The sequence below is a fragment of the Microcaecilia unicolor genome, chromosome 4 (genome assembly GCF_901765095.1).
Source record: "Microcaecilia unicolor chromosome 4, aMicUni1.1, whole genome shotgun sequence".
Classification (NCBI taxonomy): Eukaryota; Metazoa; Chordata; class Amphibia; order Gymnophiona; family Siphonopidae; genus Microcaecilia; species Microcaecilia unicolor.
In genome coordinates this window covers 303,530,426-303,548,887 of record NC_044034.1, presented here as the reverse complement: position 1 = coordinate 303,548,887, position 18,462 = coordinate 303,530,426, and positions in this window count along the sequence as shown.

Below are 18,462 nucleotides of genomic sequence, written 5' to 3'. Positions count from 1 at the left end.
TGAACGGGAAGGAAGAGAGGAGGGTAGGTGGAGGCGAGTGGTTACGAGTCAAAAGCAATGTTAAAGAGGTGGGCTTTCAGTCTAGATTTAAAGGTGGCCAAGGATGGGGCAAGACGTAGGGGCTCAGGAAGTTTATTCCAGGCGTAGGGTGCAGCGAGACAGAAGGCGCGAAGTCTGGAGCTGGCAGTAGTGGAGAAGGGAACAGATAAGAAGGATTTATCCATGGAGCGGAGTGCACGGGAAGGGGTGTAGGGAAGGACGAGTGTGGAGAGATACTGGGGAGCAGCAGAGTGAATACATTTATAGGTTAGTAGAAGAAGTTTGAACAGGATGCGAAAACGGATAGGGAGCCAGTGAAGGGTCTTGAGGAGAGAGGTAGTATGAGTAAAGCGACCCTGGCGGAAGATGAGACGGGCAGCAGAGTTTTGAACCGACTGGAGAGGGGAGAGGTGACTAAGTGGGAGGCCAGCAAGAAGCAGATTGCAGTAGTCTAAACGAGAGGTGACAAGGGTGTGGATGAGGGTTTTGGTAGAGTGCTCGGAAAGAAAGGGGCGGATTTTACGGATGTTGTAAAGAAAGAAACGACAGGTCTTGGCGGTCTGCTGGATATGATCAGAGAAGGAGAGAGAAGAGTCAAAGATGACCCCAAGGTTTCGAGCTGAGGAGACAGGGAGAATGAGAGAGCCATCAACAGAAATAGAAAACGGGGGGAACGGGGAGGTGGGTTTGGGGGGGAAAATGAGAAGCTCGGTTTTGGTCATATTTAATTTCAGGTGGCGTTGAGACATCCAGGCAGCAATGTCAGACAAGCACGCTGAAACTTTGGTTTGGATGCAAGGTGAGATATCAGGGGTAGAAAGGTAGATTTGGGAGTCATCAGCATAGAGATGGTAGGAAAAGCCAAGGGATGAGATTAATGAACCAAGGGAAGAAGTGTAGATAGAAAAGAGGAGGGGACCAAGAACAGAACCCTGAGGTACGCCGACAGGCAGAGGGATAGAAGTAGAAGAGGATCCACCAGAGTGAACACTAAATGTGCGGAGGGAGAGGTAGGAAGAGAACCAGGAAAGGACAGAGCCCTGGAATCCAAGTGAGGACAGGGTATCGAGAAGTATGCTGTGATCGACAGTGTCAAAAGCAGCGGAAAGATCAAGAAGAATGAGGATGGAATATTGACCTCTGGATTTAGCCAGTAATAGGTCATTGGAGACTTTAGTAAGCGCAGTTTCGGTTGAGTGGAGAGGGCGAAAACCAGATTGTAATGGGTCAAGAATAGCATGTGAGGAGAGAAAATCAAGGCAGCGGCGGTGAACAGCACGCTCAAGTAATTTGGAGAGAAAAGGAAGGAGGGAGATGGGTCGGTAATTAGAGGGACAAGTAGGGTCAAGTGAAGGCTTCTTAAGGAGAGGTGTGACCACAGCATGTTTAAAGGCAGCAGGGACAGTCGCAGTGGAAAGTGAGAGGTTGAGAATGTGACAGATAAAAGGAATAAGAGTAGGAGAGATGGCATTAAGAAGGTGGGTGGGAATGGGATCAGAGGAACAGGTGGTACATTTTGAGGAAGAAAGGAGAAGTGTAGTTTCCTCAATAGTAACTTCAGGAAAGGAGGAAAGGGAATGAGGGGAAGGAGAGAGAGGGGAACGGACTAGTGGAGGGACAGCTGGTGAGGTAGAGAAAGCAAGGTTTATCTTTTGAACCTTGTTGTGAAAGAATTCAGCAAGGGTCTGAGGAGATAATGAAGGGGGAGTTGGGGGAGGGGGCACTTTGAGGAGAGAGTTCAATGTGGTGAAGAGAAGTCGAGGATTAGAGCCAAGAGAGTTGGTCAGTTGGATATAATAATCCTGTTTGGCACGTAAAAGAGCAGATTGGAAGGAGGTCAGCATGAACTTAAAGTGTAAGAAATCAGCAAGGGCCCGAGATTTCCGCCAGAGGCGTTCGGCGGAGCGGGTACAGGAACATAGGTAGCGGATATTAGAAGTCAGCCAAGGTTGGGGTTTTGTACGCCTTACAGGGCGGGTCATCAAAGGTGCAAGAGTGTCTAAGGCAGAGGATAGAGTATTGTTGTAAGAAGAAACAGCCTCGTTGACAGACGTGGATGGTGCCACAGTAGAGAGGAGGGTTGAAACATGGGAGGATAGAGATGAAGGGTCAATATCGTGAAGATTCCTAGATAAATTAGATAGGATAGGACGGGACTGGGAGGGAGGAGATTTAAGTGTGAAAGTTATAAGATGGTGATCAGAGGAGGGATGATCAGAGGCAAGGAAACTAGAAGGTGAACAGTTGGAGGAGAAGATGAGATCAAGACAGTGACCATTTTGATGAGTGGGGGAGGTGGAGCATAGTTGGAGATTAAAGGATGACGTTAAAGCGAGTAACTTGGAAATATAAGAGTTGGAAGGATCATTAGCAGGAATATTAAAGTCACCAAGGATGAGAGAGGGGGAGGAAGGATCATGGAAGAAGGCAAGCCAGGCGTCAAAGTCACTGAGAAAGGATGAAAGGGACTTATCAGGGGGACGATAAATGACCGCTATTCGAAGAGGCAGAGGAGAGAAAAGGCGGATAGAGTGGACTTCAAAGGAGGAAAAACAGTGAGATTGAGGTGGAAGAAGGGGTTGAAATCTGGAGGAGGGAGAGAGAAGTAGTCCAACACCGCCCCCACGGCCAGCAGGGCGAGGAGTATGTGAAAATAGATAACCGCCATGGCACAGGGCTGCGACTGAAGAGTCATCAGGGCAGAGCCAAGTTTCTGTTATGGCGAGCAGATGGAGGTGACGCGAGATAAAGAGGTCCTGGATATAGGGGAGTTTGTTACAGATAGAGCGGGCATTCCATAGGGCGCAAGAGAAGGGCAGAGAAGAGGAGGGGAGTAGAGGAATAGAGATGAGGTTAGAGAGGTCACGGTGAGATCTGTAGAGTTTGGATAATAGTTGGTGAGGAGGGCCAGGATTGGGATTGATGTCACCAGCTGAGAGTAAGAGAAGGAGTAAAAGAGAGCGGAGGAGAGTAGGAGAGGTGTGGCCACGAAGGCGTCGAAGGCGAGAGGTATTTAGGTGGAATGGGGAAGGCAAAATGGAGGGAAGAAAGAGACGGAGATTAAAAGCCAAGAGGGAGGAAGAGGGTAGGAGAGAAGGTGAGGTGATGAAGTCAATGGATGGGAAGTAAGTTCCTGTAGCGGAGAGAGGTAGGGGGTGAGGGAAAAGATTAGGAAGGGACAGAGCTTTCACCAGTTCTTTTTAATTTAATAATGCTACCACTAGCCAGATTATTATCCAATCAAGGCCTAAATCCATATATTTACGCTAATGACGTCACAATATACATTCCATTTAAGAGCAACTTATCAGAAATTACAGATAAAATTAATGCCAGTTTCCAAATTATGAACTCATGGGCGGATGACTTCCTACTTAAACTCAACGCAGAAAAGACTCAATGTCTTATCTTATCATCGCAGTTTAACAGGACTAATTATGCCAATATAAACACACCATCCCACACTCTCCCTGCTGCGAATAACTTGAAACTCCTGGGTGTTACTATTGATCGAAATCTCACCCTTGATTACCATGCGAAGAATGTGACAAAGAAAATATTTTTTGCAATGTGGAAGCTAAAAAGAGTGAAGCCTTTTTTCCCAAGGGAAGTATTCCGTACGCTAGTGCAATCATTAGTACTGAGCCACCTGGATTATTGTAACTCCATTTTCGCAGGATGCAAAGAAAAAAAACATTAAGAAACCTCAGACTGCACAAAATACTGCAGCTAGACTATTGCCACTGCAGTAGTGAGCTCTTGCGCCTTGACAGAGCGCGGAGGATCTGCGAAGCGCCGCACTCGGTCAGGCAGCCGGACAACCCCTAGCTTCACCTGGGAAGCGACCACCGTTCCCCGGGAGTTGAGCTCCCAGATGCAGGTGGCCACCAGGACATCCAGATACGGTCGGGGTCGGACGGCCATCAGCCGTGTCTGGCAGGAGTAGAACAGATCCGGAACACAGATCGGGCAGGCAGCAAGCAGAGAATGGTCAGGTTCAATCCACAGATCGGGCAGGCAGCAAGCGGAGAATGGTCAGGTTCAATCCACAGGTCAGGGCAGGCAGCAAGCGGAGAATGGTCAGGTTCAATCCACAGGTCAGGGCAGGCAGCAAGCGGAGAATGGTCAGGTTCAATCCACAGGTCAGGGCAGGCAGCAAGCAAGCAGGGAATGGTCAGGTTCAATCCAAGTCAGCATCAACAGAAGAATGCTCAAACACCAGCACCAAACCTCTAACAAGACAGAAGCCAAAGCAAAGATGGTGTCCCAGGCCAGCTCTTAAATAGGTCTCCATTCAGAGGAACCTGGTCTTCAGCTGAGAGGTGAGAGATCTCACAGGGCACGCCCAAAGACATTCAAGATGGCTGCCTCCTAGATGAGCTACCGAAGATGGCTGCTCCTCAAACGATCCTCCCAAGATGGCTGCCCCTCAGATGCTCTACCCAAAATGGTTCCTGCTCAGATGATCCTTCCAATATGGCCGCTGCCCAAGGAACAAAGGTAGGGATGCAACAGTACCCCCTCCGGAAAATCTCCCCCTAACCGGTTCGGTCCGGGCTTCGAGGGTTGATGAGCATGGAACTCCCGGATCAGATCTGGAGCATGAACATTGTCCGCCGGCTCCCAGGAGTTGTCCTCCGGACCAAAATGTTTCCAGGCGAGGAGATAGTACAACCATCTACCATGGCGTTTGGAGTCTAATATCCGATCCACCTCATACTCAGGATCAGGTTCGCTCTAGGGCATGGGCTCAGAATGGTGGTCTGGATGCCAGTGGGATCTGCGGCAAAGCTTGAGCAAGGATATGTGGAAAGCGTTGTGGACACGGAGGCTCCTAGGCAGCTGGAGCCGGTAGGTAATGGCTCCCACCCGGGATTGTACCGGGAATGGCCCGATGAAGCGCGGGGCAAATTTAAGGGATGGTAGTCGGAGCCTTAGATATCTGGTGCTCAGCCACACCTTTTGACCCAGCAGAAGTGTAGGAGCTGCTCGTCTCCTACGATCAAAAGTGGCCTTGGCATGGGTTGCTGCTCGTTGCAGTTGGGCCTGGACCTTCTTCCAGGTGTCTTGGAAGGTGATGACAGTGGACTGCACCTGGGGCGGCACCCGAGTAGGCGAGATCGGAGGTGGTAACTGAGGATGCCATCCATAAATGGTGAAAAACGGGGACATCTGGGAGGAGGAATGTAAGCTGTTGTTATATGCGAACTCGGCCCATGGTAGCAAGGAAGTCCAGTCATCCTGACGTTGGTTTGTGTATGCCCTTAGGAAGGTCTTCAAGGTCTGGTTAACCCTCTCCACCATGCCATTTATCTGAGGGTGGTAGGCCGAAGAAAAGAGGGTAGTCACCCCGAAGGCGGAGCATAGAGCTCTCCAGAAACGAGAGGTGAATTGTGAGCCCCGGTCGCTGATTATCCTCTGAGGTAATCTATGGAGATGGAAAATATGCATGATGAAATTGGCAGCAAGGGTGGTAGCGATGGGTAGGGACTTCATAGGAATAAAATGGGCCATCCAGAATAAATGATTGATGACCACCCAGATGACCGTGTTCCCTTGAGATGGCAGCAGATCAGTAATGAAGTCCATGGATAAATCTTGCCAAGGCTGTTGCGGTACCGGCATGGGTTGCCTCAACCCCCAGGGCTTGTTATGAGATGACTTAGTACGTGCACAGATGGGGCAGGTGGTGGCGTATTGGAGAATATCCTGCGCTGTCTGGGGCCACCAATAGTAATGGAAGATCAAATGCAGGGTCTTCTGAAAGCCAAAATGGCCGGCAAATTCAGATGAGTGACCCCAGCATAGTACCCTCCTCCTGAGACGTATCGGAACTGTCACCTTGCATGACGCGGTGGCTCCCTGGATGGCAGGAATACAGGCGGGATTCAGCAGAGGGTAAGGTTCCTCCAGGTCTTCAGGAGCTTCAAAAATGCAAGATAATGCATCCGCCTGTATGTTCTTCTCCGCTGGTCGGAACACCAGGCGGAAGTCAAAGAGGGGAAGAACAGAGACCAACGGGCCTGGCATGGATTTAACCTGGTAGCATTCTGTAGGTAAAGGAGGTTCTTATGATCAGTTATTACCGTGATGGGGTGTGCTGCTCCCTCCAACAAGTAACGCCATTCCTGAAAAGCTAACTTGAGTGCCAGCAGTTCGCGGTCCCCGATGGTGTAGTTCTGCTCCGCAGGGGAGAATCTGCATGAAAAGAAAAAACAGGGATGTCTCTTTCCTGAAGATGACGTTTGAGATAATACTGCCCCGGCCCCCAAAGCGGAGGCGTCCACCTCCACCAGAAAGGGTTTCGTCGGGTCAGGAATGCAGAGCACCAGGGCAGACAGGAAGGCATCCTTTAACGTGGCTAAGGCAGAACTTGCTTCAGGAGTCCAATTCTTGACGTCTGCCCCCTTCTTCGTGAGGGCAGTCAGAGGGGCAGTGATCACAGAATAATCTTGAATGAACTGCCGGTAGTAGTTGGAAAACCCCAGGAATCTTTGCAGGGCTTAGAGTCCATGGGGTACCGGCCAGTTACGGATGGCCTGCAATTTAGCAATATCCATTTGCAGCCCGGTGGCTGAGACAATGTATCCCAGAAAAAGAAGCACCTGCTGGTGGAAGGCGCACTTTTCGAGCTTGGCAAACAGGCGATGGTCTCTAAGTTGCTGTAGGACGGTGCGGACATGGATGAGGTGTTGCTGAAGGGAGGTTGAAAAAATCAGGATGTCGTCCAGGTAAACAATGACAGAGGTGTATAGCAGGTCTTCGAAGATGAAGTTGATGAAATTCTGAAACACTGCAGGGGCATTACAGAGGCCGAATGGCATCACTAAGTATTCAAAATGCCCCTCATTTATATTAAACGCCGTCTTCCACTCGTCACCCTCCCGAATCCGCACCAGATTGTAGGCTCCTCGCAAGTCCAATTTAGTGAAAATCTTGGCCCCTTGTAGCCGGTCAAACAGTTCCGGTATCAGCGGAAGCGGGTAGCGGTTCTTGATGGTGATCTTGTTCAACCCTCGGTAGTCGATACACGGGCGTAGAGACCCATCCTTCTTAGTGATGATGAAGAAACCAGCTCCTGCTGGCGAGGTAGAGGGCCGAATGAACCCCTTGAGCAAGTTTTCTTGGACATAGGCGCGCATGGCCTGAGATTCTTCTCCGGAAAGGGTATACAATCGTCCCCGAGGAGGGTTAGTTCCCGGGAGCAAATCTATGGGGCAATCAAAAGACCGGTGTAGTGGAAGGATGTAGGCCTCCTGAGCACTAAAAACATCCTGGAACTCTCGATATTCCTCCAGCAGGCTAGTCTGCATAGCCTGTGGGATCTGCAGAAGAGTGGTGCAAGCTGGAAGGGGTGGTCGGATCTGTGGAAGACAATCCTGGAAACAGCGAGGACTCCATTGTCCAATCTGTCCTGTGGCCCAGTCAATAGAGGGAGTGTGAGACCGAAGCCAGGGCAAGCCCAGGATTACCGGATGGATGGCTCGGGAGAGCACCAGGAATTGGATCATTTCTTGGTGCAGAACCTCTACTTGCATTCGTAGAGGCGATGTGATCCGGGTGATCGACTGGGGAAGCCTATCCCCCTGAATGGACGTGACCTGGAGGGTCGGTAGACAGGGCACAGTCGGCCCTCCCAAATGGGACAGTAGGTCAGCATCAATAAAGTTTCCCCCGGCTCCGGAGTCTACCAGGGCCATAGTATGCACCTTGAATCCGCTCCCCTGGAACAAAACAGGAACGGACAACAGGCTATCTGGAAGGGAAGCCAACCGGCCCAGAGCCACTCCCTTCATGGGGCCCAGGCTGGAGCGTTTCCCGACTTGTTGGGACAAGCTCCTGCAAAATGTCCCGCCTGTCCACAGTACATACATAGCTGGTTACTTCGGCGGTGAGCCCTCTCCTCGGAAAGTCGGTACCGCTTCACCCTCATAGGTTCCTCCTCTGACCTAGCAGGGGCCACACTGGAAGATTTAGATGCGCCAAGATGAACCGGTCGGAATGTAGATCTTTGGTCCGCTCACTGAGGGACCTTCTCCTGGACCCTCTCCTGGAAGCGGACGGCTATCCAGGTACAGACTGCAATGAGCGCGTCCAGCATGGTGGGAAGCTCCCGACCTGCAAGTTCATCCTTAATTCTGCTGTTCAGTCCTTGCCAAAAAATGGCCGCTAAGGCCTCCTGGTCCCAACGGAGTTCGGCCGCGAGGGTCCGGAACCAAACAGTATAGGCTCCAACGGACCTAGCTCCCTGCTGGATCCGTAGTAATTCGCCCGCGGCAGATGAGGGCCAACCGGGGGCATCAAACACCATCCGGAACTGCTGCAGGAATTCCCCCAAGTCAGACAGCACGGGATCTCGCTGTTCCCACAATGGGGATGCCCAGGCTAGAGTAGGACCTGAGAGCAAGGAGATTATGAAGGTGATTTTAACCTGCTCGGATTGAAAAGACTCAGGTTGTAATTCAAATAGTATTTGACACTGATTCAAGAAACCCCGACATGCTGCGGGTGTACCGTCGAAATGGGGTGGTTCCTGGAGCCGCAAGCGCGGAGTAGGAGCTTCGGGCCTCGGGCGGAGGCGGAGCGCGGCTGCTGGAGGGCAGGCATCTGGGCGCAAACATCCTGAAGGACACTAGACAAGTGGTTCAACTGAACCTGTTGCTGCTGTAGTACCAGAGCCAGGTCGGACAGCTTGATTTCATCCGGTGAGTTCATTGCTTCGGCCTACTGTTGCCACTGCAGTAGTGAGCCCTTGCGCCTTGACAGAGCGCGGAGGATCTGCGAAGCACCGCACTTGGTCAGGCAGCTGGACAACCCCTAGCTTCACCTGGGAAGCGACCACCGTTCCCCAGGAGTTGAGCTCCCAGGTGCAGGTAGCCACCAGGACTTCCAGATACGGTCGGGGTCAGACAGCCACCAGCCGTGGCAGGCAGGAGTAGAACAGATCCAGAACACAAATCGGGCAGGCAGCAAGCGGAGAATGGTCAGGTTCAATCCACAGGTCAGAGCAGGCAGCAAGCAGAGAATGGTCAGGTTCAATCCAAGTCAGCATCAACAGAAGAACGCTCAAACACCAGCACCAAACCTCTAACAAGATAGAAGCTGAAGCAAAGATGGTGTCCCAGGCCAGCTCTTAAATAGGTCTCAAATCAGAGGAACCTGGCCTTCAGCTGAGAGGCGAGAGATCTCATAGGGCACGCCCAAAGACATTCAAGATGGCTGCCTCCTAGATGAGCTACCGAAGATGGCTGCTCCTCAAACGATCCTCCCAAGATGGCTGCCCCTCAGATGCTCTACCCAAAATGGTTGCTGCTCAGATGATCCTTCCAATATGGCCGCTGCCCAAGGAACAAAGGTAGGGATGCAACGTAGACTCATATTCAGAAAGGCGAAATATGAGAGCGCCAAACCCCTCAAAGAAAAATTACATTGGCTTCCACTAAAAGATCGTATTGCTTTCAAGATTTGCATCTTAACCCATAAAATCATCCATGGAGAAGCTCCATCATACATGTCAGACCTAATTGACTTACCGGCACAAAACATCAAAAGTTCATCACGTACCTTCCGAAACCTCCACTACCCTAATTGTAGAGGACTCAAATACAAATCATTACACGCATCTACCTTCACATACCTCTGCACAAAAGCATGGAATAAACTACCGAATACTATAAAAATAACACGTGACTTGACAGCCTTCAGGAAATTATTGAAAACGCACTTGCTCGAAGAAACTTACAATAAGAATCCTCCTTAACGACTTGATTATTCTGTATCTAAACCAACCACTTACTGATCCCTCTGAATTGATTATATTAGTCATATTATCATTATTGGTCATTATATTTTACTGCTTTTTATTATGTGTTATGTAAATCATTCTACAGACCTATCTTCCTTATTTCTTACATAGTAATATGTTAAATTAGAACAAACCTCTTACTCTGTTCATAATTATACCTTTTGCAATATAATGTAAGCCACATTGAGCCTGCAAATAAGTGGGAAAATGTGGGGTACAAATGCAGCAAATAAATAAATAAATAAATAAATACTAATTACAATGACTACACAATACGTAATAGAACATTATAATTGGTAGTGAAGGGTAAGGCAAAGTTGTAACATATAGATGAGTAAGAAAGTAGGAAGAATTAGAAAGTAAGGTGACTAATTTGAAGAACGTTGCACATGAGGTCAGAGAGATGGTTAAATATAATCTCAGCTAGTGTAGCAGTGGATACACATGTCCCACTGCAGTATGTGCAGCCCGAGTCAATCCTTGTGTGTGTGAGTGACACTAACAAGTTAGTTACTTCTTCCATTAAAGGCTTGGTTGAAGAGCCAAGCTTTCACCTGCTTCCTGAAGTACAGATAGTCTTGTGTTAAGCAGAGCCTTTCAGGCAATGCATTCCAGAGTGTGGGGGCTACTCCGGAGAAGGCTCGCTTGTAGTTAGTGTAGGGTGTAGTTAGTGAAAGTCCTTGGGAGGACCTTAGTGTCCTTTGCAGTGTGTGGAGGATCGTCCTATTCTTCAGATACTCAGGGCCATTTCCTTTCAGGTCCTTGAAGATCAGACATAGAGTTTTAAATTTAGCCCTGTATTGTACTGGTAGCCAATGAAGTTTTTGCAAAAATGGTGTGATGTGGTCACATCGGTTGCAACCTTCTATGAGTCTTGATGCTGCATTCTGAATCAACTGGAGCTGATGTAGGCCCTTTGTAGTCAGACCATTGTATAGTGCATTGCAGTAATCCAGTCTTGATGTTACTGTGGCATGCACAACTGGGATAAGATTTACCTTCTCGATGTAAGGAGAGAGGCAGCGTATCTGTCGCAAATAATAGAAGCAGCTCTTGAAGGTTGCTTGGATTTGGGGAATCAGAGTAAGTGTTGAATCTAACTGTATTCCAAGGTTCCTGGCTTGTGATTTGAGGGCGAGTTCATACTTCCCAAAAGGGATTTTGATGTCAGGTATGTATCCACTTGTGTTAGAGTCCCAGAGAAGCTTGGTTTTACTTGGGTTCAGGCAAACTTTGTTGTGTTTAGCCCATTCTTGAACTGATATTAGACAAGTAATCAGTTTATTCAAGGCTGTTGGTAAATAAGGTTCAATGGATATGAGTAGCTGCACATCATCCGCATAGATGTAGAACTGAGTGTCCATTGACCGAATCAGCTCAGCTAGTAGCTTGAGGTAGATATTGAACAGAATAGGTGACAGTATCGATTCTTCTGGTACCCCGCAGGACAATGTCCATGGTGGTGATGAGTTGCTGCCAAACATTATGGATTGTTGCCTGTCTGATAGATAGATACCTTCCCAGGGTGGCTCTGATAGTTCTCCATGCCCTTATGGAGACATTATGTGAGGGCAGGTGGTGGTGATGTTTAAATATGTGTCTCTGAACTAGGAGCTCAGTCTCTTCTACAGAATAATTCAGTTTCCTTCTAAGAGATATAGCTAGGCACTCTGAAGGACGTTCCTAGCTATGTCTCACAGGGCTCTGTTTACTAAGCTGCGCTATAGTCACGCTACCGTTTTTAGTTTGTGCTAAAAATTAGCATGTGCTAACGCTACAGACACCCATAGAAATATATGGGTTTCTCTAGCATTAGTGTGGGCTAATTTTTAGTGTACCTTAGTAAACAGGGCCCGTAGGTATATATGTACGTTTTGCAAGTGGAGGGAATGTCCTGCATTTGCCACAGATGTTTCCTGGATGCGGGGATCAGTACCACTCATGGACGTTTTACGTAATGTATTTTCGATTTCCAGAAACATTTATTGCCAAACATCTGTGACAATTTAGTATGTCCTTTTCCAAAATGTTTATTTTTGGTATTTTTGAATACTGCAACATGTTTAGTTTCTTCTTTTATTATGTATGGTCTTTAGTTTTTAGAAGTTTTCCGATAAATATTTATTTCACTATTTGGACGTCATATTGAAAATGCCCCTCTATGTCATGCAATTGCAAGAGAGGTTGAAGAAAGCCAGAAAGGCTATCAAGCTCTGTTTAGAGAACACTGAAGTCATATAAACCATAGAATATTATTGCTTCATGGTCCCACAAGTCCTCTAATCCAGAGATATAATTTTGGTGATTGAAGAGTGGGCATTTTCAAATTTTCTAAAACCTAATACTAAAAAAACTAAATTAGTATGGTTTGGTGAACATCAGAAAGTTTACTTCTGAAAAAAATTACTCTTTCTTCAGGAATTTCTTTAAAGACCGAATCCAGGTCTAGAGTGCTAGGTATAATGCTAGATTCAAGTCTTACCTATAAACATCAGATTAATGGTGTGGTAAGGAAATTCTTTTTTCACCTACATAAATGAGGAATGATAAGATCATCATTGAGCCCATCTAGTTTTAGAAAACTTGCTCAGGCAATTTTGATTCCTTTATTTGACTACTGTAATTTGTTGTGTAATATTAACAAACAGCAGCTGAGCTGCTTACAACCTGCAGAATACGGCTGCCTGCATGATATATGGCTCGGGAAAATATAATGAAACTAGCCCTTTACTGCAGCATTTACATTGGCTAAGATTAGATGCACAAATTAAATTTAAAATTGCATGTTTAGTTCATAAAAGTGTATATTGGCAAAATTTGATTATGGTAAGCCAATTCTTACCGCCTTTAGGGATTAGAGAACAACTGAGGAGTTCAAAATCTTAACCTTAGATATGCCTATCATAAAGAACTTGAAGCTAAAATCAGTTTGGGAACACTGTATCTCCTTCGAAAGTTTGAAACTCCATTCCAGTTTCCTTACGGACAATCGCTAATCACAGTTTATTTCACAAGGTATTAAAATCCCACCTGTTTTAATCAACTGTATACTAGAAGTTTTTTTTCTTACTATATAGTATAGCATAGTATAGTATAGATACCCTCAGGGGGAAGAATGCTGGCTTCGGCCTAACCCCTGGTAAGCCTTTCCTCAGCTGAGAGGTGCCCAGCTCTACCACCGGCTGCCTTTCAGGTGCTGTGGAGGACTTGCAGCTCATCTGCATATCCTTACAGCCTTCTCCGGGGTGACACCCAGGTCCACTCCGATCCACTCAGGGCCTCCGCTTTAGGCGCGCGGGGCATTTTTCTCTTTACATCTAATCATCTTCCCAGTTGCTAAAGTACCTCAGTCATTTATGGCCCCTATTCACATTCTCTTCCTAGCCCTGTCCCTTCCTAATCTTTTCCCTCACCCCCTACCTCTCTCCGCTACAGGAACTCACTGCCCATCCATCGACTTCATCACCTCACCTTCTCTCCTACCCTCTTCCTCCCTCTTGGCTTTTAATCTCCGCCTCTTTCTTCCATCCATTTTGCCTTCCACATTCCACCTAAATACCTCTCGCCTTCGACGCCTTCGTGGCCACACCTCTCCTACTCTTCTCCGCTCTCTTTTACTCCTTCTTTTACTCTCAGCCGGTGACATCAATCCCAATCCTGGCCCCCCTCACCAACTATTATCCCAACTCTACAGATCTCACTGCGACCTCTCTAACCTCATCTCTATTTCTCTACTCCCCTCCTCTTCTCTGCCCTTCTCTTGCACCCTATGGAATGCCTGCTCTATCTGTAACAAAATCGCCTATATCCAGGACCTCTTTATCTCGCGTCACCTCCATCTGCTCGCCATAACAGAAACTTGGCTCTGCCCTGATGACTCTGCTTCAGTCGCAGCCCTGTGCCATGGCGGTTATCTATTTTCACATACTCCTCGCCCTGCTGGCCGTGGGGGCGGTGTTGGACTACTTCTCTCTCCCTCCTCCAGATTTCAACCCCTTCTTCCACCTCAATCTCACTGTTTTTCCTCCTTTGAAGTCCACTCTATCCGCTTTTTCTCTCCTCTGCCTCTTCGAATAGCGGTCATTTATCGTCCCCCTGATAAGTCCCTTTCATCCTTTCTCAGTGACTTTGACGCCTGGCTTGCCTTCTTCCATGATCCTTCCTCCCCCTCTCTCATCCTTGGTGACTTTAATATTCCTGCTAATGATCCTTCCAACTCTTATATTTCCAAGTTACTCGCTTTAACGTCCTCCTTTAATCTCCAACTATGCTCCACCTCCCCCACTCATCAAAATGGTCACTGTCTTGATCTCATCTTCTCCTCCAACTGTTCACCTTCTAGTTTCCTTGCCTCTGATCTTCCCTCCTCTGATCACCATCTTATAACTTTCACACTTAAATCTCCTCCCTCCCAGTCCCGTCCTATCTTATCTAATTTATCTAGGAATCTTCACGATATTGACCCTTCATCTCTATCCTCCCATGTTTCAAACCTCCTCTCTACTGTGGCACCATCCACGTCTGTCAACGAGGCGGTTTCTTCTTACAACAATACTCTATCCTCTGCCTTAGACACTCTTGCACCTTTGATGACCCGCCCTGTAAGGCGTACAAAACCCCAACCTTGGCTGACTTCTAATATCCGCTACCTACGTTCCTGTACCTGCTCCGCCGAACGCCTCTGGCGGAAATCTCGGGCCCTTGCTGATTTCTTACACTTTAAGTTCATGCTGACCTCCTTCCAATCTGCTCTTTTACGTGCCAAACAGGATTATTATATCCAACTGACCAACTCTCTTGGCTCTAATCCTCGACTTCTCTTCACCACATTGAACTCTCTCCTCAAGGTGCCCCCTCCCCCAACTCCCCCTTCATTATCTCCTCAGACCCTTGCTGAATTCTTTCACAACAAGGTTCAAAAGACAAACCTTGCATTCTCTACCTCACCACCTCTCCCTCCACTAGTCCGTTCCCCTCTCTCTCCTTCCCCTCATTTCCTTTCCTCCTTTCCTGAAGTTACTATTGAGGAAACTACACTTCTCCTTTCTTCCTCAAAATGTACCACCTGTTCCTCTGATCCCATTCTTAATGCCATCTCTCCTGCTCTTATTCCTTTTATCTGTCACATTCTCAACCTCTCACTTTCCATTGCGACTGTCCCTGCTGCCTTTAAACATGCTGTGGTCATACCTCTCCTTAAGAAGCCTTCACTCAACCCTACTTGTCCCTCTAATTACCGACCCATCTCCCTCATTCCTTTTCTCTCCAAATTACTTGAGCGTGCTGTTCACTGCCGCTGCCTTGAGTTTCTCTCCTCACATCCTATTCTTGACCCACTACAATCTGGTTTTCGCCCTCTCCACTCAACCGAAACTGCGCTTACTAAAGTCTCCAATGACCTATTACTGGCTAAATCCAGAGGTCAATATTCCATCCTCATTCTTCTTGATCTTTCCGCTGCGTTTGACACTGTCGATCACAGCATACTTCTCGATACCCGGTCCTCACTTGGATTCCAGGGCTCTGTCCTTTCCTGGTTCTCTTCCTACCTCTCCCTCCGCACCTTTAGTGTTCACTCTGGTGGATCCTCTTCTACTTCTATCCCTCTGCCTGTCGGCGTACCTCAGGGTTCTGTTCTTGGTCCCCTCCTCTTTTCTATCTACACTTCTTCCCTTGGTTCATTAATCTCATCCCATGGCTTTTCCTACCATCTCTATGCTGATGACTCCCAAATCTACCTTTCTACCCCTGATATCTCACCTTGCATCCAAACCAAAGTTTCAGCGTGCTTGTCTGACATTGCTGTCTGGATGTCTCAACGCCACCTGAAATTAAATATGACCAAAACCGAGCTTCTCATTTTCCCCCCCAAACCCACCTTCCCGCTCCACCCGTTTTCTATTTCTGCTGATGGCTCTCTCATTCTCCCTGTCTCCTCAGCTCGAAACCTTGGGGTCATCTTTGACTCGTCTCTCTCCTTCTCTGCTCATATCCAGCAGATTGCCAAGACCTGTCGTTTCTTTCTTTACAACATTCCTAAAATCCGCCCCTCTCTTTCCGAGCACTCTACCAAAACCCTCATCCACACCCTTGTCACCTCTCGTTTAGACTACTGCAATCTGCTTCTTGCTGGCCTCCCACTTAGTCACCTCTCCCTCTCCAATTGGTTCAAAACTCTGCTGCCCGTCTCATCTTCCACCAGGGTCACTTTACTCATACTACCCCTCTCCTCAAGACCCTTCACTAGCTCCCTATCCATTTTCGCATCCTGTTCAAACTTCTTCTACTAACCTATAAATGTACTCACTCTGCTGCTCCCCAGTATCTCTCCACACTTGTCCTTCCCTACACCCCTTCCCGTGCACTCCGCTCCATGGATAAATCCTTCTTATCTGTTCCCTTCTCCACTACTGCCAACTCCAGACTTTGCGCCTTCTGTCTCGCTGCACCCTACGCCTGGAATAAACTTCCTGAGCCCCTATGTCTTGCCCCATCCTTGGCCACCTTTTAAATCTAGACTGAAAGCCCACCTCTTTAACATTGCTTTTGACTCGTAACCACTTGTAACCACTCGCCTCCACCTACCCTCCTCTCTTCCTTCCCGTTCACATTAATTGATTTGATTTGCTTACTTTATTTTTTTTTGTCTATTAGATTGTAAGCTCTTTGAGCAGGGACTGTCTTTCTTCTATGTTTGTGCAGCGCTGCCTATGCCTTGTAGCGCTATAGAAATGCTAAATAGTAGTAGTAGTAGTACTTCTACCCTCATTGCAAGTGGCAGGATCCTTAGAACATCATTGAGAAGATAGGGCTTGTGAACTATAAGCTAGCCCAACCAGACAAATGAAAGAAGGATCAAATCTTCCATGTGAATATATTGAAAAAGTGGACCCCCACAACCTTAGCTCCAATCCAGGGGGATGAATTTGGGCCAGAAGATCCACTGAAATCTGAAACACTTCATTTAGGTGCATCAATGATGCGTGATAAGAACCTATTATATAACAGTATCTTGGTATCCAGATTTCATTGTAAAATATTAGCATAATGCAGTATTCATGAGCTTTACAATTATGTGCCCACAGTTAAACCACATAACATCTAAACGTATAGAAGGCTAACCTAACTCAGGTTATATGGTGATGTGAAAAAAAGTATAAAAAAGGGGAGGAAGTGGGCCTGCCCTCACGCTCAGCAATACTGGACAAGAGTGGTGAGGTTGATTGGAAGTATAACGAAATCAAACTTTCCTATGTCTATGGACTTTTGCCTGTTGCATATGCGACCACAGGGGTCCAGAAAATATACATACCAACTGGCCACTCAGATATTGGTGGCTGGCAGATTGGTGCTAGCAGCGGCATGGAAACAACAAACTCTACCAGGACTTAAGACTATTATAAGAAAATTGGACTATATTTGCTTGATGTCTAAGTTAACGGCGATGCGACAGGGTCGCCTGGTGACATATCATCGAATATGGGACCCATATACTGAATGGTTGGCGCAGCCGGACCCTGCCTTGACAGTCACTTAATAGGAGGGAGGGGGGGGAGGGGGTATGGGATGAACAGGGGGGATTATAGAATATTAGGAACATAACAAAATTTATGTTGATATTGAAGAGTGCAATGGAGACACTGTTTGTTCATAAATTTTCAATGTGCGATTTGTGTATGTTTAATAAATATAAATAAACATTAAAAAAGGGGAGGATAAAAACCTCAGTAGTACATGCATTTTTTTCACATCACCATATAGCCAAAGTTCTGTTGGCCTTCTGTATATTTAGATGTTTTGTCTTGCACAATTTTTTGGATAATGAAGGCATTTCCCTAGTTTATAGATTGTATTCTAACAGTTATACCAGCCATAGATTTGGTTTAACTGTGGTTGTGTAAATGCAAAGGTCAAAAATTTATATCAGGTGTGGATGTTATTTAAAAATACTATCCTGGAAGCCCAGACCATATATATTCCATGTATTAAAAATGGTGGAAAGAAGGCCAAACGAAGCCGAGATGGTTAAAAAGCAAGGAAACTAATAAAGCTAAAAGAACATCCTTCAGAAAATGGAAGAAGGATCCAACTGAAAGTAATAAGAAATAGCATAATGAATGACAAGACCAGAGCTTTTTTTGAGGGGGTACTTGGGGGTACTGAGTACCGGCACCTTTTCCATTGTCTGCTAAAATTGGCCCATGGACCCCTAGTTTTAATGAAAGTGCTCAGGCTCTACACACCAATTCTGTCTTATCATAGATTCTGTGACTGGTTGCAGGGGACCTGGCTATTGTGGGGTGGGTCCCTCTTTGATCTCTCCACCCTTGAAGGGGTCTTGATAAAACTGGAAAATGAACTTTCAGAGCTATTGTTAGGAATATGTAATTTATCTTTAAAATTGAGCATGATACCAGAAGATTGGCCAATGTAATGCTAATTTTTAAAAAGGGTTCCAGAGGTGACCTGGGACTGCTGTTTTTTACCATATTTATAAATGATCTAGAGATGGGAATAACTAGTGAGGTAATTAAATTTACTGGTATCACAAAGCTATTCAAAGTTGTTAAATTGCAAGAGGATTGTGAAAAATTGGAAGAGTACCTTATGGGACTGTG